This window comes from Ambystoma mexicanum, chromosome 7p (assembly GCF_040938575.1).
Source record: "Ambystoma mexicanum isolate Mex_15411 chromosome 7p, UKY_AmexF1_1, whole genome shotgun sequence".
Classification (NCBI taxonomy): Eukaryota; Metazoa; Chordata; class Amphibia; order Caudata; family Ambystomatidae; genus Ambystoma; species Ambystoma mexicanum.
In genome coordinates this window covers 210262184-210287630 of record NC_090939.1, presented here as the reverse complement: position 1 = coordinate 210287630, position 25447 = coordinate 210262184, and the positions used below count along the sequence as shown (strand labels likewise).

The 25447-nt window shown below is 46.0% G+C and overlaps 1 protein-coding gene across 3 annotated transcripts in view; it reads right to left on the bottom strand.

Moving 5' to 3' along the window:
* ERG (ETS transcription factor ERG) overlaps positions 1 to 25447 on the bottom strand; it is a 1195114-nt gene that overhangs the window by 792736 nt on the left and 376931 nt on the right. For all 3 annotated transcript variants that reach the window (XM_069636074.1, XM_069636076.1, XM_069636075.1), the window contains one exon: positions 15062 to 15149. The gene's annotated coding sequence lies outside the window, so the exon portion shown is untranslated. The remainder of the gene's footprint in view (positions 1 to 15061; positions 15150 to 25447) is intronic.

Sequence of the window (25447 nt, the reverse complement as noted above, 5' to 3'; positions counted from 1 at the left end):
AGAAGGGTGCAATTGGGTTGTTAGGGCACATCGAGGCACTTCTGTTGTGCTGATTGGTGACTATCAGACATATTCAATGTTGGGTTTGGTGTTTCTGGTATGTTATACTGGCCAATTGATGTTCCTCTGTACATAATTGTTTTGATGTGTGAGAGTGAGTTATTTCAGTAATAGTTCCGTTTATCGTTGCGTGCTTTCTGACAGTATTTTTGTGTGTTGGCCATGTATGTGTCAGTTTTGACGTTGCTTAGCATTGCATGGTGCGGCGACCGGGTAACATGGATTTTGGGGGGGGTTTAGGTGACATACCAGCATTTGTATGTGTATTTCTTCATGGGGGTGGTGGCATACTGCATCTTACATGTGTGCCTTTTGTGCACACCAGATTGAGTTAGTTTAAGTTCTAAGGGATGCACACAATGTAGCACTTCCAAGGACATATTCTCAGGGTGGTAAGGTTGGGACAGATGATTGTCCCTTTGTCATCATCGATTGTCACATGCAATGTGCCAGTCCTGTGTGCACTTGGCAGGGGTTGGATTTTAAGTAACAAAATGGACCACAAGCTTGGTACGGGCAGCCTGCCATATGCCCTTTCCCCTCCCATGCGCAGCAGCCGTGCATGTGGTTGGGGATGCGGGGGCACCACCATGTCCACTGGTATGCCACGCTGAGTTGCAACATTGTGCAGGACACATGCTGCCAGAATGATACTGCACACTACTGGTGGTGCATATAGGAGCACTGCACCAGAGTCGTCAAGGGAGTGAAAGCGTGACTTTATTACTCTGAATGTACACTCCACTATGCCCCTAGTTGCAATATGTGCTACGTTGTATCTTACCTGGGGTGGTGTGGTGGGGTTCTGTATTGGCGTCATCATGTAGGTGCTCAGTGGGTAGGCACTGTCCCCTGTGGAGGTGAGATGGTTTTTCAGTGGTGTGGTTTAGTCTGTGTGAGGCATGCATGCATTTTCAGGGCCATTTGTACTCACCAATGAGCCATGTGTTGCCATGCCTCTCAGCCTCCAGAGCCCGGTGTAGGGGTGACACTCTGTATATGAAACTATCATGGGTGGACCCTGGATAGTTAGCATATACAGAGGTAATGATTCCCTTGGCATCACATACAACTTGCACGTTGATGGAATGCCAGTGCTTGCGATTCCGATAGATGGGCTCAGTGGCCCTAGGTGGAAGTAGGGCCGCATATGTGCAATCAATGGCACCAAGCACTTTAGTCCTAGATCACGGCCTGCCTTTCTGCGGGTGTTCTGGCACGTATATGTGTCTGCAGACTGAGGGGCGTGCTGTCATGATTGCCAACACCTGGTGTAGGCAGCGTGACTGCGTGGCCTGTGAAACGCCCCCAACTATGGCAGTTGTCCACTGAAATTACCCAGTGACCAAAATATGCAGTACATTGAGCACCTTTTCCAAAGTGCTCAGTGCTTGCGAGCACAGGGTGGGTGATGTGAGGTAATCTTCCCACTCCCTGACCAGGTCTAGGATGATATGAGGTGGGACCCTATACCTGCCATAGACCTGCTCATCAGGCATCCCAAAATGGCTCTTCCTGGGTAAAAGAATGCATGCCCTGGCTATCCTCCTCCACCTGTGGTGTCCCATGATCACTGCTGTGATAAAAGGCACATTCATCATAGCTGTATACACGCGTTTGTGTTTTGCGTGTCTATTTATGCATTGTTCTTGTGCGCGGTGACACTTACGTCAGCTTTCGCTTGGCAGACGTGTTTCTGGATTAGCGTGTCTTTTCCCATGCAATGGTGGGCCCTGTTTGATTCCATGAATGCGTGTTGTTAGCATGTGTATGGGCGTTGCAAATATTTTACTATGGTACTTCCCACGTAATGCCTACATTCATGCTTGTTGTTCCCCATTCCACATGTTCCACCCCCTTTTTAAGTGACTGCGTGTCACTTAAAAAGTGATGTGTTGGAACCGCGCGGATTCCTCGTAAATCTCCAGTAAGCCACGCGCATTATGTTCCATGAATCAGCAAACGGGCGTTTGCGTGCTGTAAAAGTTTATTTCTTGCATGAATACCGCCTGATAGTAAACGATTGGACTAAGCACATTTGCATCGCACTATAAATTGCACTGAATGAACCTGAAACAGGCTGACTATGGCGCCATTTTGAGTTATCCGCCATTTTGATCACCTCTTGCTTTCTGTCCCATGTTTAGAATTGTGTTTTTGGCTCCAGCAGAGCAAAATTAACTTTGTACTGTTTCCATGATGTCAACATAGATAAGAATGTTGAAGCTGCTAAAGTGGATTGTTTGTCCTACACTGAGAAACCTTGGAGTTAAACAAAAGCGGTACTAATCAGTAATTTAGATACCATCAGTTCCAATAGTGCCTTCACCGTTCAAACAGCAAAGTAGAATGATGAATAGTTGAACGTGCTCTTCTTGCAGAAATCTTTGTTTTCACTTCTGATAGACCAATATAAGCGAGCAAAATAAGGAACATCACCTTTTGTGTCTTATATTTCGAAAACGTGTGAAAAGTTTAAAGGAAAACAACAAACTATTCAAAGATGTTTAAGCATGACTTAGTTATGTGAGTTATGTGGCTAGGCCATGAACCCTAGGTAAATCTATTGCAGGAAGAGGGGCTGGATGATGTGTCCAGGATTGTGGAAAATCTGTATAAATACTGTGTTTTTGAAATGTCCACCACTCTCGCATCTCACAGTGTTTGTTTGCACACATTGTGGGGTGTTGAGAGCCAGACAGCTGCCTGTTAATAAATATACATTATACTTTGACCTTGTGACCGGTGTATTACTATTATATAGTATTAAGCCTCGATATTCTTTAATCTTTCAGCGCATAAATCCCCTTTTTACACGCAATTAAATCCATTAATCAGGCAGACTGTTTCCCAGGCTGGATTTTAGCATGGGGTACTGCATGGCATTTTCATATTGAGAAATTAATAGTTAATTGTAACGTGCTGGATAACGAGGCACAAAATGTAAATGTAAATAAGGATTGCATGATGCTAGAGAGCAGGTGGCACTTTAGTAGAAAGCACAAATGGTTTCTGAAAGAAGACAGTCTTAAGAAATATAAGTTTTCAAATCATGAGTTTAGATGCAAAGGGTGGTATTGGAGAAGGACTAGTTTATGTGCAGATTGTACGTTTCTAGGCAAAGCATTGTTCAGAGGCATGGCCAGTGCCGTTAGAGGTCAGATAGGTTGTGTGAGGTAAATGGACAGGTCAAATAGGATTAAGGCTTGGAGGAGGATACAATGAAGTCTCATGAAGCTAGGGGGCAATCTGGTTACAGGTATTGGCCTGGATGGGGAGGCAAGATTTAAAAAATCAGATTGATGAGATCAAGGACACAGGCAAACTAGCCCTACCCCTCCTCCTTCACCTATCGGGTGCATTTAATTTAGTAGATCATAGAATTCTCTGCCACCACCTCACCTCCTTAGCCCATTTTCCCTCCAAGAGAGCAGCATGCATCACATCATTCCTGGCATGTAGAGCCATGAGAGTATTATCAGTAGAGGCCTACGCGGCCCCAGCCACTATCCAATGTGGTGTCCTGCATGGATCCTGTATCTCACCCACACTTTACAACATCTTCACCAAGCCACTATTTGACATCCTGGGCTCCATCGGCATAGCCTACACCAACTATGCTGATGACACACAAGTCCTCTGTAAGTGATTTCAATTCGGCAAACACCCAAGTCATGCCCAGCATGTAGTGCACAATTGAAACCCTTATTTATTTGTATCTATAAGTTCAATATTCTGAATGATATACCAATCGTATCACACCCTTCTCCTGGGAACCCCCCCCCCCCGGTCACACTGAACCAGGAATCAGGCTAGTTTACAAAGGTAAATATTTATTTATGTATTTAAACTTTAATCACAATATATTTTAATAGGTAAACAACAATCACCAATGGGGTGACAGAACACTGAATAGTATCTTTAATACACTAGGAATCAAGGAATGAGTATAAAACAAATGTAGCGCAGAAAATAATACGTTTGTGTTGGTTGGGTATAGATGGCACTATGGTTAGAGGTACCCCTGCAACACCCCTCAACCCCCCAATAGGCAATGAATAGATGTGAGGAGAGAACAGGTTTTCAGGAATAGCACAAATCAAACAGAATATCACTCCCGTGTTCCCCCTTCAAACATAATAGAAAACAGAATTGATTTTTCAGCTATCAGTATGGCTTTGAAATTGTCTTGGGAATTGACTGAGCAAAAACACCAAATGTGGTCAGAAATACTTAAATTATTATAAAATCCTATGGTAGGCGCTTTGAACAGTTGCACACCATCACAAACAATGATTTAGTCAAAAGAAAACAATTGAAATCTCAAAGTCCAAGTTGGAATCAGTTTAAAGCTAATTCACACGTGTAAAAACCTTTCAGAATTTCAATTTGCAGGAAACTTTTCCTTGTGCGATATTCACTATAACGGGTTCTATGAATAGCTAAGGATGTTAGGTACAAATAGGAGTTGACATTTCGCTTCTATGACAAAAACAGAGGGAGTTATAGAAGTTTTATTAAAGGTCGTTTTTGTAAAATAGGCGCGAGAATGGAAAAAAGAAATTTGGGTTTAGAAATGACAGATAGGTTTTCTTATGCTATATTAAAGGCTACAAAAAGGAGAATGCACAAAGGAAGGTCATTCACGGCCGCTCATAACTATGCATGTGTGATGCTCTAGTTTCTGTTTGGTTTGGGAATTACTTTTCTTAATCAATCAATAAGAAGTTAGGGGTTAGGAACACAGATGAGAAAAGAGTCACCGCAAAGGTAGTTCTAGCAAAACTATGGTTCTGAATTAAAGATGGGATGGGTTTGAGATATGGATCACAATACAGATATATTAGGGTCACTTTTCTTCCTATTAATACTCACAGAATAAGTTATTAAATTGGACCGTCAGTTCTGGTCATGGATTGGATCTGGTCTAGGAAGAACAGCACATCAGGCACGGGATCGGATCAGTTGGCCGGTCACCGTATTTGCACGGAATCTGCCCTCCTTGTTTGTGGATATTTCAATCAGCTCAATAGCGAGTTCCTCAGGCATGCCTACTGGTAGCAAGCCAGAGAATTTCAGGATACACTGGGTTGCAAGAATAAGTTTGAGGATTTAGGCCTTGCTGAAATCAATAGTTCTCTACTGCTTTGCAAGAGTCTTGGCATCTGGATCTGGAAGGATGTTAAAGCTGGATGTAGAATGATGGATCAGAGTGCTTCGCCGGAATCAGGAAAGTGAGAGGATCAGTGAGTCCCTTTGTGTTGTCAGCTGTCTCTATTTATCCTTTCAAATGACATCATGGGCCGGCTTAACTAAGCTTGCCCCTGTGAGCTGGGATTGGATCAAAACCTCATCTCCGCCTTGCATTTGAGTGATTGGATCAAGGCCGGATGATGTCACATTTTATGGTTTGCTTTACAGTTCTTAGAAACCTCCCTTTAGCTAGCGGTCTAAAATCGGATTTCATCCTAAATACATATTTCTACATTGTCACCTTTACACAAATCACACACAAAGATGACATATTTTAGGTAGTAGCAGTCCATCAAAATCCTGCAGCTGTGGGATCTTGTTTCACCTTTCTACAGAATTGTGTCCTTTTCGCCATGAACACATTTTCCAAATGTTCTGCAAATTACGACAAATGTGCGCGTTCAACATTAATACATTTCAAATTAAACCACATATATTGCCATTCCCGTCCAGAACATGTTACACGGTTCTGCCGCCTCTTGAAACGTGCAGCCAAATATTAGACTAACAGATATGTCCATGCTATATTTTTCACGACTTTGAATCACAAGTTATGAGTCTTTAAAAATTGTTTTTTGTTCATGCATACCAGCAAATGGTCTGCCCATTTGTGTCTCCCTGCAGTCAAGAACAGGCTCCTCCTTTGGAAGTCCCTTCCAGGAGCAGTTTAAAACCCCTTTCACACCTGCATTTCCTGTGCTGAAGCTCTGCCATTGTTCCTTCTCTTTCTGTAGACAAACGTCTGGGCTAACCCGCAATTAGGTTCTCCCTGCGAGAAACCTGCTTTTCCAGTTCTTGCAGCTCAACCAGGCTAATTTATTCTTAATTAAAATCCAGCAAAAAACAAACTTGTTGCATCAAATCACATACATACAATAATTTCTTAGCTTTCAATCTGTGGGATCAAAACACAACTAAGATCTGTATTCATTTTAGCAAAAATCCTTTTTATGTTTCATCAGGGGCTCCTCTGACAGCTGGCATCTACAGGTAGCTCAAGGTACTGCACACAGATTTTGACAGGGGCTGTCAGTTAACAGACAATCCGTTTTTTCTGAAGAAATGTTTTGCTCTTCACATTTAGGACTTTGTATGTTTGCAATGCTTCATAAGATTACATGAATTTTAGTGCCAAGCAAGATTTTGGATGTTGAGAAGTGTTGTGTTATAGGCATTTTGGAGTTTTAAGCAACAAAGTAAATGTCACTTATAGGCAAATTTTTGAGTTTCAATTGCAAAGCACTTTTTCTCCCTCTGCACTCTGTTTGCTGGTCACAGAGCCCACTGGCATTTTTTCTGCAGTGTGTGCTCTATCCCACCACACATGCACCATGGGTGGCAGGTTGTGCATCCATACTTTTGTGTGTTGCAGGATGCGGTTTTTGTAGGTTTTTGGCGTGCCCAAGAGTTTTGCCGCCATTGTTGCGGCTTCTTGCACCATAACTATCAGAGTGATGCTGCATAGCACAGCAAAGTGGGTCAATACATCCCACACCTCCTACCAATCTTGGGCAACTATAAAAGAGATGCTAGGCCCTCAACCCAGTCTAAGCCACCATTCAAGCTTGGGTGGCAGCCAAATGGCTCTGCCTTAACAGGGATAACACAGAAATCCTCTTAGAAGGTTCCCAGGAAACTCTCAACAAGCTCAATATTCACCTTCTTCACCATTGACAACATCTAAATCCCTGTCTCTCCTTCAGTCAAGACACTAGGAGTCAACCTACATGCAACCCTTTCCATGACACGACAAATCAGCACCATTGCCTCCTCGGCAGCCTACCACACTAAGCTTATCAACTCAATCAATCCTCCGAAAACTGCCTCACCATAGCAAGAGCGATAATTGGCTCAAGACTGGACTACTGTAATGTCCTCTTCACTGGCATATCCTCAAAAAACATGCTAAAACTCCAATTCATCCAAAATAACGCACTCCAAGCCGCCCTTAACATCCCCAAGATAGAACACATAACCTCAGTAAGACGTTAAGCGGACTGGCTTCCCGTTAAAGAGCAGGTCCTATTCAAAACCCTCTCAATCAGGTACAAATGCATCAATATTACAGCCCCCCTAAACCTGTCATCAAAAATAGTCAGAGCTTGCTCGTCCAGACCCACCAGAACTCCATAATCCCACTGACTCGCTGTACCCAGAGTCAAACGCACTAGAGCAGATGGCTCCAGCTTCGCCTTCATTGTGGCCATACAATGGAACTTCGTGCCACCGACCATCAGGAATGAACCATCCCACCCTGCATTCCGAAAAGCACTCAACACTTGGCTGTTTGCATAACCGCAGCCTGAGCATCTACGATCCCTGTAACCACCTTTTCTACACAGCCATACATGTTTAAGTATTCTATATGTCGATGTATTTTAATGAACAACCTGTCAGTCATTACCTGGATGTAAGACACCACATGTTCACTGTAACCTTATGAACTGTGAACGCCTGTATGCATTCTTGCAATTTTCACTCTCTCTGTAACAGTGCTGCGATGCCCACAGGCTGATGTGCATTAAACAAATAAAAATAAATAAATTAATAAATAAATAAAGGACATCTGTGGATAGTAGAACTGATCAAACATTCTCTGGAAACGCGCCAGACAAATATTACTGGAGACAATGTTCAAGAGAATGAGCATGAGGAAGGACGAGGTGTCTAAACTATGTAGTGTTAAGGCAGATTGTGGATTATATGATATATTAGTATGTGGTTAATGGTATTGACATGTCCAAAATATTGTAGATCAAATTGACTAAACATTTATGTGATATTTTAGATACTGGAAGAATACGGTTCAATCATATGTATGTGGAATAATTGAAAATGCTTATAAAGGACACCTTTTAATGTAAGATGATATGATATGATATGATAGTATATTTATATAGCGCCTATACACAATGTGCTTCAAAGCGCTTCAAGGCAAGGGAGGGAACAAGGGAAAATACAATGACATTCTTACAGGCCATGAACAGTAAGGATGTAAAATTAACTATCATACTCGGCCTGACGACATTTCAGATAGTGCAAGAGCTAAAACATAGATAAGGAAGGAAGGGGGAGAGTGGGAAGGAAATGGAAACAGACAGGCGACTACCATACTAGGGTTGACAACATTTCTGATAGAGCCGGAGAAAAACAAGAGGTGAGGTAGAGGCGTGCAGAAAGGTATAGGAGGAACAAAACAAGCGACTATCATACTAGGCCTGATGACATTTCAGATAGTGCTGGAGGGGTTGTGGGGAAGAAAAAAAACAGTAAGGGGAGGAAGGAGGAGACAGATGAGGTTGCTATCATGCTTGGTCCAGGGACAATTCTGATAGAGTAAGTGCAGAGAAGAAAGTAAGGGGAGGAGATGGGAAAAGGGAGAAGGGAAAGGGGGTGAGAACAGAGAGTTAGCAGTCAAAAGAGTGGAGAAGCAAGAGGGGAGAGTGAATACAATTGCAGAAGTCAGTACTAACACATAATGTTGCAAGCCAGGCAGGGCTAAGAAGGTGGGTGGGGCTTGCTAAGTGGTGAAAAAGAGCGGTAGGCAGGAAGGCACCAGGTGGGCGGGTTTTAGGCCAGGTGACCTAGATCCAATTGCACCTGCTCCCCATCTGCAAAGGAAAAGAGGCTGGGGGGCTTTTTAAGAAGGGAAAAAGAGCGGCATGCAGGAAGGCACCAGGTGGGCTGGGCTTGCTAAGTGGTGAAAAAGAGCGGCAGGCAGGAAGGCACCAGGTGGGCAGGGCTTAGGCCAGGTGACCTAGATCCACTTGCACCTGCTCCCCATCTGCAAAAGGAAAAGAGGCTGGAGGGCTCCTTAAGTAGGGAAAACGAGAGGTAAGGAGGAAGGCACCAGGTGGGCAGGGCTGCTAAGTGGTGAAAAAGAACAGTAGGCAGCAAGGCACCAGGTGGGCGGGGCTTAGGCCAGGTGACCTAGATGCACTTGCACCTGCTCCCCATCTGCAAAGGAAAAGAGGCTGAAGGGCTCCTTAAGTAGAGAAAACCAGAGGTAAGGAGGCCAGGTGGGCAGGGCTGCTAAGTGGTGAAAAAGAGCAGCAAGCAGGAATGCACCAGATGGGCGGGGCTTGCTAAGTGGTGAAAAAGAGCAGCAAGCAGGAAGGCACCAGCTAGAAAGGGCTTGCTAAGTGGTGAAAAAGAGCAGCAAGCAGGAAGGCACCAGCTAGAAAGGGCTTGCTAAGTGGTGAAAAAGAGCACCAGGTGGGCGGGGCTTAAGCCAGGTGACCTAGATCCACTTGCACCTGCTCCCCATCTGCAAAGGAAAATAGGCTGGAGGGCTCCTTAAGTAGGCAAAAAGAGCTGCAAGCAGTAAGGCACCAGGTGGGTGGGGCTTGCTAAGTGGTGAAAAAAAAATGGCAGGCAGGAAGGCACCAGGTAGGCGGGGCTTGCTAAGGAGAGGAAAAGAGCGGCAGGCAGGAAGGCACCAGGTGGGCAGGCCTTGCTAAGTGGTGAAAAAGAGCAGCAAACAGGAAGGCACCAGGTGGGTGAGGCTTGCTAGGTAGTGAAAGGGAGAAGCAGGCAGCAAGGCACCAGGTGGGCGGGGCTTAGGCCAGGTGACCTAGATGCACTTGCACCTGCTCCCCATCTGCAAAGGAAAAGAGGCTGGAGGGCTCCTTAAGTAGGGAAAACGAGAGGTAAGGAGGAAGGCACCAGGTGGGCAGGGCTGCTAAGTGGTGAAAAAGAGCGGCAAGCAGGAAGGCACCAGATGGGCGGGGCTTGCTAAGTGGTGAAAAAGAGCAGCAAGCAGGAAGGCACCAGGTGGACGGGGCTTAAGCCAGGTGACCTAGATCCACTTGCACCTGCTCCCCATCTGCAAAGGAAAATAGGCTGGAGGGCTCCTTAAGTAGGCAAAAAGACCTGCAAGCAGTAAGGCACCAGATGGGTGGGGCTTGCTAAGTGGTGAAAAAGAACGGTAGGCAGGAAGGCACCAGGTGGGCGGGGCTTGCAAAGGGGTGAAAAAGAGCGGCAGGCAGGAAGGCACCAGGTGGGCAGGCCTTGCTAAGTGGTGAAAAAGAGCGGCAAACAGGAATGCACCAGGTGGGTGAGGCTTGCTAAGTGGTGAAAAAGAGCAGCAGGCAGGAAGGCACCAGGTGGGCGGGGATTAGGCCAGGTGACCTAGATCCACTTGCACCTGCTCCCCATCTGCAAAGGAAAAGAGGCAGGAGGTCTCCTTAAATAGGGAAAAAGAGCGGCAAGCAGGAAGGCACTAGGTGGGTGGGGCTTGCTAAGTGGTGAAAAAGAGCGGCAAGCAGGAAGGCACCAGGTGGGCAGGGCTGCTAAGTGGTGAAAAAGAGCGGCAAGCAGGAAGGCACCAGATGGGCGGGGCTTGCTAAGTGGTGAAAAAGAGCAGCAAGCAGGAAGGCACCAGGTGGGAAGGGCTTGCTAAGTGGTGAAAAAGAGCAGCAAGCATGAAGGCACCAGGTGGACGGGGCTTAAGCCAGGTGACCTAGATCCACTTGCACCTGCTCCCCATCTGCAAAGGAAAATAGGCTGGAGGGCTCCTTAAGTAGGCAAAAAGACCTGCAAGCAGTAAGGCACCAGATGGGTGGGGCTTGCTAAGTGGTGAAAAAGAACGGTAGGCAGGAAGGCACCAGGTGGGCGGGGCTTGCAAAGGGGTGAAAAAGAGCGGCAGGCAGGAAGGCACCAGGTGGGCAGGCATTGCTAAGTGGTGAAAAAGAGCGGCAAACAGGAATGCACCAGGTGGGTGAGGCTTGCTAAGTGGTGAAAAAGAGCGGCAAGCAGGAAGGCACTAGGTGGGTGGGGCTTGCTAAGTGGTGAAAAAGAGCGGCAAGCAGGAAGGCAACAGGTGGGCGGGGCTTGCTAAATGGTGAAAAAGAGTGGCAAGCAGGAAGGCACCAGGTGGGCGGGGCTTAGGCCAGGTGACCTAGATCCACTTGTCATGAACTACAGAAGACATCCCTTTTGGACTTCCTGGTCCTTGTCACAACGGGGCTTTCACTCCATAATACTCCCAACATGGTCGTCCAGCGTGAAACCCCTTTCTCGCTCCACGACCTGGACGTAAAGTATTCTATTAATAGACCACGCCTTCCGTGGCTCCGCGTGTCTAAATGTTATTGCAAAGTAGCGATCCGACGTGTGTCCTGTAGCTCGCGGTATTGTTTCCTTGTACCTGTCTATCTACCCGTTCCTTGCCCCTTCTTTTCCTCCTATTTCCTGGACTCGTGTGCTAGTTGCACCTTTCCTAGTTTCCCGGATTCCTGGACCCGCGTCCTGGAAACTGAATGCACTCTGGAGTCGCAAGAGACTCGGGCAGCCTTGTTCAAAACCAGGTCCCTCCGCAAGAAGGCAGCGACCAAGGACTCCAGCAAAGAACGGGCACATGTGAGAAGGGGGGAACTCCTTAACACCGCTTGCACCTGCTCCCCATCTGGAAAGGAAAAGAGGCTAGAGGGCTCCTTAAGTAGGGACAAAGAGAGGTCAGCAGGAACGCACCAAGGTCAGCAGGAAAGCACCAGGTGGGCGGGCTTGCTGAGTGGTGAAAAAGTGGGGCAAGCGGGAAGGCAACAGGTGGGCGTGGCTTGCTAAGTGGTGAAATTGAGCAGCAAGCAGGAAGGCACAGGTAGGCAGGGCTTGCTAAGTGGTGACAAAGAGCGGCAGGCAGGAAGGCAGCAGGTGGGCAGGGCTTGGGCCAGGTGACCTAGATCCACTTGCACCTGCTCCCCATCTGCAAAGGAAATGAGGCTGGAGGTCTCCTAAAGTAAGGAAAAAGAGCGGCAAGCAGGAAGGCACTAGGTGGGCGGGGCTTGCTAAGTGATGAAAAAGAGCAGCAAGCAGGAAGGCAGCAGGTGGGCGGGGCTTGCTATTTGGTGAAAAAGAGCAGCAAGCAGGAAGGCACCAGGTGGGCGGGGCTTGCTAAGTAGTGAAAAAGAGCAGCAGGCAGGAAGGCACCTGGTGGGCGGGGCTTAGGCCAGGTGACCTAGATGCACTTGCACCTGCTCCCCATCTGCAGAGGAAACGAGGCTGGAGGGCTCCTTAAGTAGGGAAAACGAGAGGTAAGGCGGAAGGCACCAGGTGGGCGGGGCTTGCTAAGTGGTGAAAAAGAGCGGCAAGCAGGAAGGCACCAGATGGGCGGGGCTTGCTAAGTGGTGAAAAATAGCAGCAAGCAGGAAGGCACCAGGTGGGCAGGGCTTGCTAAGTGGTGAAAAAGAGCAGCAGGCAGGAAGGCACCAGGTGGGCGGGGCTTAAGCCAGGTGACCTAGATCCACTTGCACCTGCTCCCCATCTGCAAAGGAAAAGAGGCAGGAGGTCTCCTTAAATAGGGAAAAAGAGCAGCAAGCAGGAAGGCACTAGGTGGGTGGGGCTTGCTAAGTGGTGAAAAAGAGCAGCAAGCAGGAAGGCAACAGGTGGGTGGGGTTGCTAAATGGTGTAAAAGAGCGGCAAGCAGGAAGGCACCAGGTGGGCGGGGCTTAGGCCAGGTGACCTAGATCCACTTGCACATGCTCCCCATCTGGAAAGGAAAAGATGCTGGAGGGCTCCTTAAGTAGGGAAAAAGAGAGGTCAGCAGGAACGCACCAGGTGGGTGGGGCTTGCTGAGTGGTGAAAAAGAGGGGCAAGCAGGAAGGCATCAGGTAGGCGTGGCTTGCTATGTGGTGAAAAAGAGCAGCAAGCAGGAAGGCACCAGGTGGGCAGGGCTTGCTAAGTGGTGAAAAAGAGCGGCAGGCAGGAAGGCACCAGGAGGGCGGGGCTTAAGCCAGATGACTTAGATCCGCTTGCACCTGCTCCCCAACTGCAAAGGAAAAGAGGCAGGAGGTCTTCTTAAATAAGGAAAAAGAGCTGCAAGCTTGAAGGCACTAGGTGGGTGGGGCTTGCTAAGTGGTGAAAAAGAGTGGCAAGCAGAAAGGCAACAGGTGGGCGGGGCTTACTAAATGGTGAAAAAGAGCGGCAAGCAGGAAGGCACCAGGTGGGCGAGGCTTAGGCCAGTTGACCTAGATCCACTTGTACTTGCTCCCCATCTGGAAAGGAAAAGAGGCTGGAGGGCTCCTTAAGTAGGGAAAAAGAGAGGTCAGCAGGAACGCACCAGGTGGGCGGGGCTTGCTGAGTGGTGAAAAAGAGCGGCAAGCAGGAAGGCACCTGGTGGGCGTGGCTTGCTATTTGGTGAAAAAGAGCAGCAAGCAGGAAGGCACCAGGTGGGCAGGGCTTGCTAAGTGGTGAAAAAGAGTGGCAGGCAGGAAAGCACCAGGTGGGCGGGGCTTAGGCCGGTGACCTAGATCCACTCGCACCTGCTCCCCATCTGCAAAGGAAAAGAGGCTGGAGGGCTCCTTAAGTAGGGAAAAAGAGAGGCAAGCAGGAAGGCACCAGGTTGGCGGGGCTTGCTAAGTGGTGAAAAAGAGCGGCAAGCAGGAAGGCACCAGGTGGGCGTGGCTTGCTAAGTGGTGAAAAAGAGCAGCAAGCAGGAAGGCACCAGGTGGGCAGGGCTTGCTAAGTGGTGAAAAAGAGCGGCAGGCAGGAAGGCACCAGGTGGGTGGGGCTTAGGCCAGGTGACCTAGATCCACTTGCACCTGCTCCCCATCTGCAAAGGAAAAGAGGCTGGAGGGCTCCTTAAGTAGGCAAAAAGAGCTGCAAGCAGGAAGGCACCAGGTGGGCGGGGCTTGCTAAGTGGTGAAAAAGAGCAGGAAGCAGGAAGGCACCAGGTGGGCGGACCTTGCTAAGTAGTGAAAAAGAGCGGCAAGCAGAAAGGCACCAGGTGGGCGGGGCTTGCTAAGTGCTGAAAAAGAGCGGCAGGCAGGAAGGCACCAAGTGGGTGGGGCTTAGGCCAGGTGACCTAGATCCACTTGCACCTGCTCACCATCTGCAAACGAAAAGAGGCTGGAGGGCGCCTTAAGTAAGGAAAAAAGGGGGGCAAGCAGGCAGGCACCAGGTGGGCCGGGCTTGCTAAGTGGTGACTATACTGTATAACAGTGGTCTTGTAACCTTTGGCACCCCTAATGTTTAGGACTTCAATTCCCACCAGTCCTAGCCAGCATACTCAATGTGGAGGGATCATAGGAGTTGTAGCCAACGAAATCTTCAGAATAGTAAGTCAAAGTCCTCTACTGTATAAGTATGAATACAACCTCAATGTTAAATTCAAAGAACCCTTTACCAAATACATACTATTACATTTTCAATAGTCCACTCAGGTGGTCTTCTTAAGTATTATTTTGAAAACGCATACACATGCTATCTTGCAACAAATAGTTAACAGAAAATCAAAGGACAGAAATGTTTCCTCAAAGAACTTGGATGCATTGAGCTAAAGTCATTTTGTTCTGATTTTCCGAAATGTGCTGCTGGTCTCATTTTAGTGGGAACACATAATAGTCATTAACCTAGAATTAGAATCCTATATGAATTGAGATGGTGTGTGTATGAAGTTCTATGTCACATCTTGTTGGTCTCACTTTAGAAGGAACATGTCACAGTGATAAACCTAGGATTAGCATCCTTTATGAATTGAGCTCATGCGTGTCTGTGTTATCCTGAAAAAAATGTGTTGCCAGTATATTAGCCACAACAGTTCTGCCAGAAATGTATCGGAACAGCTAGTGAACCTTATTATTAATGATGTGTGTGTGCTTGGCAAGCGTTCATACGATAATAACAGAGCCAAATTATAATGTCTATCTGAAAAACAAAAAACTGGCAGAGCCCTGGCATGACTTGCATTGGGAACACGGCTATGGTGCTCAACACATCTGAAGCTATAGAGTGCTCTGCGCTTGGGACGTACCGTGAGAGGAGCTGCTGGGTCGCGGACAGTCGCAATCATGTCATTTCTCCAGTAAATAGATGGAGCAGCCGCTTGCTCCCCAAGGTACCTAGATAATGAAGAACACAAAAGACGGACATACAATCAATGCCTCCCAGAGCTCTTCAGTACACCACCACAGACATTCAGAAAGGACCATATCTTATGCAGATGTGAAGGCCGGCCAGATGTGCTCAAAGAGGAAATTGAGTCAATCGCAAGACGCCAAGCAATGGGGCTGAGCCACTCATTCTACCAGGAGGAGAGATGCCCGTGAAGGCATATTTCACCAGGATAATTCAAACATCAGGTTCAATAACTCTATAAACTGATCACAGAGTGAATGTGCAAATTATAAATATAATAATGATGTCAACTGTTTATGAAGAGCACCCTATCTGGTTCCTCCCATTTTTAAGAGCTGTTATTCTGACAGAATAGCAGTGGTCATTATTACCCAATGTAATTCTTCTCAAATGAACAGTGAATTGAGCTAAACCACTGGCATTAGCATGTACTGCTCTGACAAACAGTTACATATTGTGCTCTCAAAGAAAACGTCCATGTGTGTCCTAAGCCAGAGTTGATCAAAGCATTGATAAGATGCCATTCGGACATGTTTACATCTTTTAATCATATCATATACTCAGACACACGTTAAGCTTTGTTTTGCACACCCGGGGCTTTGTATCCCCCGGCTACAGTAAGGACTGTGCTAACTGGAACCAATGGGAGGAACGGGTGTGTCTTGGAAGCGAGACAGCGCCTTGCAGCACAGGTTTGGATCCCAGGCTCCTGCTTAGAAACTGGTCCCTGGTATTAAGCGTGTTATAAAAGAACAATTCTAAATGTATTGGTGAGCTCAGACCTCACTCCACCTGTTAACTATGACACCTGAAAGAAAATGGGCTACTTTGATTTACCTTGCCACTGTGTGATTCTATAAATAAATAAATAAATAAATAAATAAAACAATAAATAAAAAAAATAAAAAATAATCAATTCTGTTTCTTCTTCCCAACAACAACAATATGTCCATGGATAATGGAAGATAGCACAGGGGCAACGTGATGTTCTTGGAAGCAAGACCATGCTGAGCAATAGATGTTTGAATTCTCGATCCATGCTTAGAAACCAAACTCAGGTATTAAGCATGTTATAAAAAAAAACAATTAAATAAAGAAGGTGGAGCTAGATATTTGAGCTTTTCACTTACTCTCCTCAACTTTGCAATAGTTGACATGCTGAAATATGTCTTAGTGTTTTCCAGACCTGCCCAACCCAATTTGACCAAATTTTTAAACGCCATTCTTTTCCCAGTTCGAACTTTTCAAACTTTGTTTAAAATTCGGGAAAAAATGGTTTGTGCCAAGAGAAAACTCTCATTCAAAAGCCTTCCAAACTGCATGGTCAGTTTACTGAATGAATTCTGAGTGGCAGGTGGGTGTTGTTAGTGAGTGGCTGGCGAAGTGAAGGGAATTACATTAGAATAGTTCTATATTCCAATTGGAGTCGGTTTTGGATAGAAGAACAACTAATAACAGGATCAGAACAGGGATCACAAGAAACTGACAGGAATAGAATCAGGCTGTAGTTAGAGAAAAGCAAGAATTAGAATTGGATTGGGATTTTTTAATGAATCTCATATTGCCTGGGCAGAATGACACAGGTCAGAGGGAGCGGACAATCATGGCGACTTAGTGGCACTCCTGTTTTCACCTGAGGTTTCCTTGGTGCATAGAACATCAAGGGGGCAGGCTTTAGACAAAAGGAGACTCGGAACTCTTCTTTTGCATTAAATAATTTCATAAAACAGCAAAACTGTTCAAGCAAGAACCTTCTGCACGCACAATTTCTGCAAGCAATTTCACTCGCCTCCTCTCAGGTTTTGACACCCAGCTGAAGTCACCGCTATAAAGCCACAATCTTTTGTATCAATGGGGAAACATTGGATATACAGAGATTTACTTATATGCCAGTCGGCAAGGCAGTAGCTGAGTCACTGGGCCTCATTCTGTCATGAACCGCCGGACGTGTCCCTTTTGGACTTCCTGGTCCCTGACACACCGGGGCTTGCATTCTGCAGTACTCCCAACATGGCAGTCAAACTCGGAACGTTGTTTACCAGTGTCTGCATCGGACGTAGCACGTTCTACAAATAAGCCGCGTGTCTCAAAGCTACCACTTGCTTTGGCTAGGCGTGTGCTGCCGTAGTTCGCTCTCGCTGACTTCTTGATTCCTGGTTTGCTGGTTCCTAAATTCCCTTCCTCATTCTGTCTCATTCTGTCTCCGAGCACACTCTTCTTCATTTTCCTGGATTTCCCAGACATCCTGAACGTTCTTGGAGTCGAACGCTGTTCGCACGCTGGAACCCGACAACGTCCGCACGGGGTTATACAAAACCCGAACTGTGCGCAAGAAGACTCCTTCAAAGAGTTCCAGTAAACAACACAGACAGGTGAGAATGGGTGAAACCTGTGACACATTATAAGCCTGGCGGTCCAGAAATAAGGTTGCCGGTAGCAACGTACTGGCACGCTTTCCGGACTGCCAGACTACGAGAAGGCCTGCAGGGGCCGGATCTCCCGGAGTGTCTGACCTGCCAGTGGGTTACCGCCAACCTCGTAATGAGCCCCACTTTGATTTTAAAACTCCTGTTGTGTTAAAGTGATTTCTAACAGCCCTAAGCACATGCAACCAACTTATTTAGTGTTAATTTGTTAATTGCAGTTATTTAACTGGAATTACCCAATCTGACCATTTACATTTGGTCGTTGGGTCATTTTGACCTAATTATAGGTCTTACTTTTGACTTCTTTCTTTTTTACCTTATTGCTCCTTAGCCCCCCCCCTCCTCATGTTCAAGTATCTGCAGCCTCAGTGGTTGTAGGGTTGTCCCCCGCATCCTATACAATGGAGGTGGGGCACAAAAATTGCTTGGGCCCCCGTTTTTAATGAACGGTCAAAAGGGGGGCTGAACAGTTTTACTGCGGGAAGTTTTCCCGCAAACAAAATGTTCACGGGCAGATTGTATACATCCATCTAACCAGTTCCTTGTCTTAATCCATCTCTTATGAGGGTGGGAGATATACAATACATCCAAGTGCCTGGAAGGTAATAATAATAATACAGCATTCTTGATAAAATGTTCTGTTTATCAGCCAGATTAACATGGGTCTGAAAGTAATCACTTTATAAAGTATCCAATCAAGTTTATGAAGTTAATTGATTAGAGGAGAATCTACGTGTTTACAAAAGTCAGGAAGCAGGTCTAGAGCATCAGTGGTGCACCATAGAATATCCAGTAATATTTATTATGCTGTGTAAAAAATGGGCACTGACTTCCTTGGGACAGACAGCCATGTGGTGGCCATTCCCAAAGTCAGGGTTTGTGCCCCTTTTGCCCTCCCATCAACACATCTCTAGGTGGAGCTTGACAGCCCCATTGGGAGGACCCTGGTGACAGAGTAGACAAGAGATGACAGTGTACAGTTCTGTGTTAAGAGGACATTGCATGTGATCAGCCTGTGACAGAGGGGTTCCTGGACCCCTCGTGTGCTAGAGTGGGGAAGGGTCACCATTCCATAATATCTGCAAAGCAGTTGCATTAATTACACTGCAATGGGAGCCTCTCAAGTGAAAGAGATGCCTGGGGAATGTCCTTGTGGGGTCTCTGGGGGGATTTGGGAATTAAAGGGAGGCAAGGGCAAATGACTCGGGATACATCAGTATGCTTAATAGGAGTAGAGTTGCCCCATGTGCATGTTCTCATAGGTCAGTCCACTCAAATTATGCCCAGTTACCAGCAGGTGGCATCGTATGGCAAGGTACTATCATTATGGCATTATGGCCTATGCCATGCCTACAGAAAAGCCAAAACGATGAGATATTCCAATGCTTACTGTATTGCAATGCTATTCAGAAAAACAACCCAAGCTGCAACACTTTCAAAAGCCCTTCTTGCTTGAACGTGATAAGCCTCTGCACGTCCTCCTAGCAGACCGGCAGCGTTCCAAGATAGTCTTGAGATAAGCAAATTAGTTCTCAACAATCCCGCGTAAACCATTGCAGAAGTTGCCTCTGGTGTTCATTACTGTCCTGTATTGAGGAACGCAGTTCTGGCAGTGATTAGGCATTGTTCTTTTGTCATCTGTTTCCCTTATGTGTGGGTCTTACAAAAAAAAGATTTTTTAAAGATGAATCTTTATTATTGTAATAAATGAATGCTTCAGCAACGCCAATGAATATTACAGAGTGATATTCTGATTTGCCAATTGGGGGAAGATTTTGATTTGTATTTATCATCTTTCCAAGGATATATTAATGCAAATGTGGTTATATCTGTGTGACCAATGTGGTGCTTGAAAGTCGCACCAAATTGGGGGACAGTCCTGGCAAAACCCAGACGTCTGGTCACCCTAGGCATCACGTTTCCCAGCTGCCTTTAGGTCCGTATTTATTTATTTTATTTGTTCGTTTGCAATGCGCCATAGCCCCCAGGCATGAGGGCGCAACATTTAACACAAAAATAGAACAGGACAGGAGAGGAAGAAACAGGAGAGGCCAGGGAGGAATCAGCCAAAAAGCAAGGTGTTTTAGCTTCCTTCTAAACAGAATCAGTCTTTCTTCCTTGCGAAGACTCTCTGGGAGGGTGTTGCATGCCGTAGCGACTTTGATCGGGAAGGATTTGCCTTTGCCTCTCATTCTCTTTACTTGAGGGACAATGAGTAAGTTCGCTGAGCTAGAGCGTAATGTTCTGCTCTGTGTATGTCGTATTAAAGATTAAGCCAGGTATAACAGGGCTTTAGCAAATAGGCACTTGTGGGTCAAGGAGGGGATATTGAAATAGATTATATCGGTGACAGGTAACCAGTGAAGGTCTCTGTGTTAACTTGAAACATGCTCTTTCCTTGGTATTTTATGAATAAGTCTCACTGCAATATTTTGGACAATCTGCAGCCTTTGAATGCTTTACTTGCTTGCCTTCACAAGCAGCGCATTGAAGTAGTCCAGGTGAGGCATAATGATTGCGTGGACCAGAGGTTTGCAGGTCTTACTTGAAACCAAAGGATTTATTTGACGTAATACCTTTGACCGCATTGTTGCCATAGGCCTCAGCGTTTAGAGATATTTCCATTACCGTACCTAAGAACTTTACTTTTTCCTCTATTGAGATTGGACTATTGTCAACTAGGAAGGCAGAATAGGCAGGACTCAGCTTGCCTCTTGCCTGTTTTGTGCCGAAAACATAAGTTCTGTTTTATAACCGTTGAGGCACATCCAGTTCTTTACCATCCATTTGTGTATGGAGGAGTAGATGACGGTGAGCTTTGTCTGATCTGTAGCATAGTCACCACTGAGATACATTATTCACTGGAAGTCATCTGCATAGTTGGTAAAGTGCAGCCCACTAGATTCCAGTTGGTCGCATAGTCGCTTTACGTAGATATTAGAGATGGCTGGTGAGATGCATGCCCCTTGAGGAACTCTGTGTTTAATAGCATCTGCCTTGGAACATGCATCAGCCCAGTAGATTTTTAAGTGTCTGCCACCCAGAAAGTATTCTATCCATTCAATGACACCGCTCGAAGAGATCCCTGTGATTGCTAATGTCTTAATTAACAGTAAGTAAGGGAGTGGTCTAGCAAATCGAAAGCGGTGGATAGGTCCAGGATGATCAGCAAACCCATTTTGCTTTCCTGCAGCCTTCTCAGCATTTGGAGGTTTATCAAGGCACTCTCTGTTCCATGATGGCTTCTAAAACCTGATTGCTTGGCATTCAAAAATGTATGAGTTCTCAAAGTGAGATTGCAATTACATGGTCGCCGCCTAGTCCAGGATTTTCAGTAATAATGACGTATTGGTAATCGGTCTCAGGTTAGCTGGATCTTTTGGATTAAGGCCTGTTTTTTTATCAAGGGGGTAACTTCTACTTCCTTGATACATTTAGGCACATCTTTGTGCAAGAAGGAGGAATTCACAAATCTTGCCAGGAAGGGAGCAAAAAACTTAGCGTTGCTAAGTATGATTTAGGATGGTAGCAAGTCTCCTGGGCAGGAGGTTGGTCTTAGGTTGGTTAGGGTGCCTTCCATTTCATTAGTAGAGATATTCTGGAAAGCGAACCCCGAGCTTCCCTCTTCTTTCTTATGATTCAAATCAAGATCGTGGTCACATGGTATGACTAACATAGTATGCCGGTTTGAATCCTCTCACGTGCTAGAAGGACTTTTTTGGGCATTCTCACAATCAGTAGGTTCTGGAGTGAACGACTGGGATAAGGCCATTGGCTTCGCCCAACACTTGTAAATTTCAAACAATTTCTGAGTGCTGTTTCCTGCTTTGTTAATTTGTTCATCACTTCTTCTAAAATCCTATTGTAATATATTTTACCTAGTCTTTTTCATTTTTCCATATTTTCAACTTTTCTTTCCTTAGTCCAGATCCGTTCTGCCCATTTTTTCTCTTGCTCGAGTAAATCTAGCTGTGGGGTAAACCAATTCTGTTTGTTTGGCCTGTCTCGGAGTAGTGACAGTCTAAAGAGGCTTTCTGATCCAGAAATGCTGACAGATGTTGCTTGTTCATTTCAACGAGATGACTCACGGAGTCTGTGTCAAAGGAGGTTGCCATAACTTCCTCCATTCAGGTATTTAAGTCCACAGCTGTCAATTTGTTAACATTTCTTTTTTGGGAGGGGCTCTATCAGACCTTAGGGACGTAGGGAGGTTAATTTTGCAGCTTAGCACAAAGTGATCTGACCAAATGCAGGTCTTGGTTTCCACTGCTCTGGCCGAGATGTTACAAGTTACCACCCAGACAAGGGTATGTCCTTTAGTGTGTGTGGGTTCATGATATATTATTTTGATAGTAACATCGGCTAATAGGAGTTCAAGTTCTGTAGCTTCTTTATCTTTGGGATCACCTCTCCAGCCATTAAGATTTCCTAAATGTATGGTAGCAGTGTTGGGCCGGTCCAGAGGATTTAACAAGTTCAAGTGTTCTTCATTGAACAAGGGCTTATCTGAAGGTGGGCCGTAAATGAGTACAAAGTGTACGCATGTGGTGCTTCTAGGGGTCAGTTTGACATGTAAAGCTTCACAACTGATCCAATCTATGTCAGATTCAAAGAGTCTGAGTTATTTTTTCCCTATGGTTGCCACCCCTCCCCCAAATCCCTGGTCACTGCTTTTACAGAAGATATTAAATCCCTCTGGTATAGCCATGTCAATACTTGGGCCACTGTCTTTCTGCAACCATGTCTCAGTGAGGAACATTATGTCTGTCTTTGTCTCAGTAATGTAGTCATGTGTATCTAGTGCAAACTTTGGCACTGAGCGTGTGTTTAACAGGGACATTTTCAGATTTCTAGGATACTGTGGGTTTTTCCCATCCGAGCCTTCTTGTGTTTGTGAATGACCATATTCTCTATGCTAGTTTGTGTTCACTGGTGCAGGACCTAATTCATTATAGAACCAGTATACTCTTTTTTGTTCTCCGTTGAGCCTGAGCTAATTATCATCTTGGCAGGGGACTTTCCTGTTGGAGCAGTGTTGTCGGATATTTACCCAAACACCTGTCTTGAGCTCTCCTGTTATGATGACTGAGAAATGGTACTGTCCCAGGCAGGATTCTTGACAGAGAGCCCTTCCAGGGAAATAGTGTTTAATTTGTATTTAAGTTGTATGGGTTAGGTACAGTTACTTCTCTTTGTGATGTTAGAGGTGTCAGTGGTGTGGTATAATCCTCGCAAGGACCCGCAGTATGCTAATAATGCCAGGCTAAGCATCTTACCATAGAAGACAGGAGGGGTTGCAGAACGCCCGGCCGAGCGGCCAGATGCAAACCAGCGCAGACCAGTCCAAACGCGGTGGTGGTAACGCGCCAACATCGGAACAAAAGCAACCTGCGTTTACAGGGAAATATAGTTCCCTAGAAGTACTAAAGTTCGTATTGTGACGAGCAGAATGGAGTTTTGCAAGTTGTGGCAATTCTAGTACCGTGATTCCAAGGCAGCATAATGATTTCCGATTTTAGCTACAAGTTAGTCACAATAGACCTTTTTGCAATTCAATAACAGTAGCGCACACAGCAGATGCTGGCAGAGTATCAGCTTTCCCGTTAATGACAGGCCCATTGTTAGCATGCTGGACCGCTTGCTGGACCCGCTAAGGACGCATGATTTTACCAGGCGTCCTTAGCGGATCCTGCAAGCGGACCTCGTAATGAGGTGGTAGGGGGTCAACGGGGCCGGCAGCTCTACCGGCTCTGTTAAACCCCTACCACCAAGGTTGTAATGACCCCCATTGTCTTAGTGGAAGAGGTAGTGAGGTGGTGGGGAGGTCATCGATCCACAAAGTTTTGTATCTCTTTTTTCGTATCTCTTGGCAGCAGAGTTCCAAACTGGCTATTGTAGTCAACGTCTACCTCAGAATAGCTACAGTATTGGTGCACACGAACTGCAATAGCTGCATCATTGGTTGCCAAGGAATATTTTATGGTAGCAAGCGTACCAAAATTATGCCCTTAAATTGGCAAATTACTCTGAGTTGCGTGTATCCGGCAGGCCCACATGGCAGAAAGTGTACATATAGCAATGAGAGAGGACACATAAAATGGGGTGAGACAGTGAACACTTTTAAAGACAATGCAGAGGAAATGGTAGAGAAGACTGGAATCAAAGGCAAAGCATATATCAAAGAGAAGGAGGAACTAAAAAATACTGTGAACATATGGGTTAAAAATTAGACATAGTGGAGCAAGCTGATAGGCTGCAGGCCAAAGCAAGTGTTGCGCTTTCAATTTTGAAAATTCCGGCTAGCCGAGGAAATGCTGCTTTCAACAGGGATACAAGAATATCCCCTGATGTGCGCCCGGCGGAAGGATGCGCCCCAGACCATCATGGGCACCGTTTTGCAGCCTGCTACTTTGTGGCTTGCGACCTCTACAAAAATGGCTGCCACCTTTTTCAACTAAATCCAGCCTCTGTGATGCGGACAGAAGGAGAGGCACATCGCCTCATGGAGCTACCTGATTGGATTTTCTTGCTAGCAAATACCGTGACCCGGCTGAGCCGTGAGGCGAATCTGGGCCCGGTACTAAAGGCCTGAATCGTCAAGGCCCTGTCTTCCCCCTGAAATGCGCCCGGCAGAATGATGTGCCCCAGACCATCATGGGCACCCTTTTGTAGCCTGCTACCATATACTTTATGGCTTGTGACCTTTACAAAAATGGCTGCCACCTTTCTCAACTAAAACCAGCCTCTGTGATGCAGAGAGAAGGTGAGGCACATCGCCTCATGGAGCCACCTGATTGGGTTTTCTTGCCAGCAAATACCGTGACCCGGCCGAGCCGTGAGGCAAAGCCGGGCTCGGTACCATAGGCCCACGTTGTCAAGGGCCTGTCTTTCCCCTGACTACCCCATGTCTATTTGGCACGCTATTATCGTCCAGTTCGGATATGCATATGTGGCGTTCAAAGCACCTGTTCCGCTATCCGTTTCAGTCCTGTGCATCCCTCAGGTAAGAGGTACACCCTTGCTATTCACGTACCAGAAAAAGTACTCCTTATGCCTTGCTCCTAAGTCAGACCTGTCCTCTTTCAAACTCCCGCAATCTTTCATCCCACCCATCTCGATCGTTTCCACCATATGTGTAATCTTGTTACTAAATGCAACGCTTTGAATCATACTCAGTTCGCCCGTCACTTCACCAAACTTCCTTTCATTCATAACTATTTTTATTCCGTGTAAACATCATTGAGCCTTCGTGACACGCTCGACTTAACGAACTTCGCACCCGTAACACAAACTTATGTGCCGCCCCACAGCGCATCCCAGACTACTTCACTTTCTGATCTGTCCACTGTCATCAAGCCTACAATTATATCCCGTCACTATGCCTCTAAGCAGGCTAAATGTATTGTGTCAATTGTCACAGCGTTGTAACACTAACGTTAACACTGATATATGTGACCATATTTTCCTAAAACCGGTGCTAATTCTGCATTACAAACTCAGATTCTAAATTTGTAAACTGCTTCCTTCGGTCTCCTTGTAGCAAGCCGTCTGGCATAGATCTATTATATATTGTTGGATACCGACGTTTAGATTTATCATGAGACCACCCTGGCAGCCTTTCTACTACTACTGTATTACTCCTTTTGCCTCATATATGCTACTCTACTGTATCTCTGTCTACTAAGCCCTTGCCCAGTATCCCCATGCATGCCTATTGCAGCTAAACAAAGTAAACCTAATATGCATTACCTCGCCGTCCATGTTAGAGAAGTCTGTTTCACGTAAAGACCTTACCATACAATGTTTCCCCTGTAATCATCTTGTTCGTTTGCTTGCCTAATGTGGCATTCCATGCT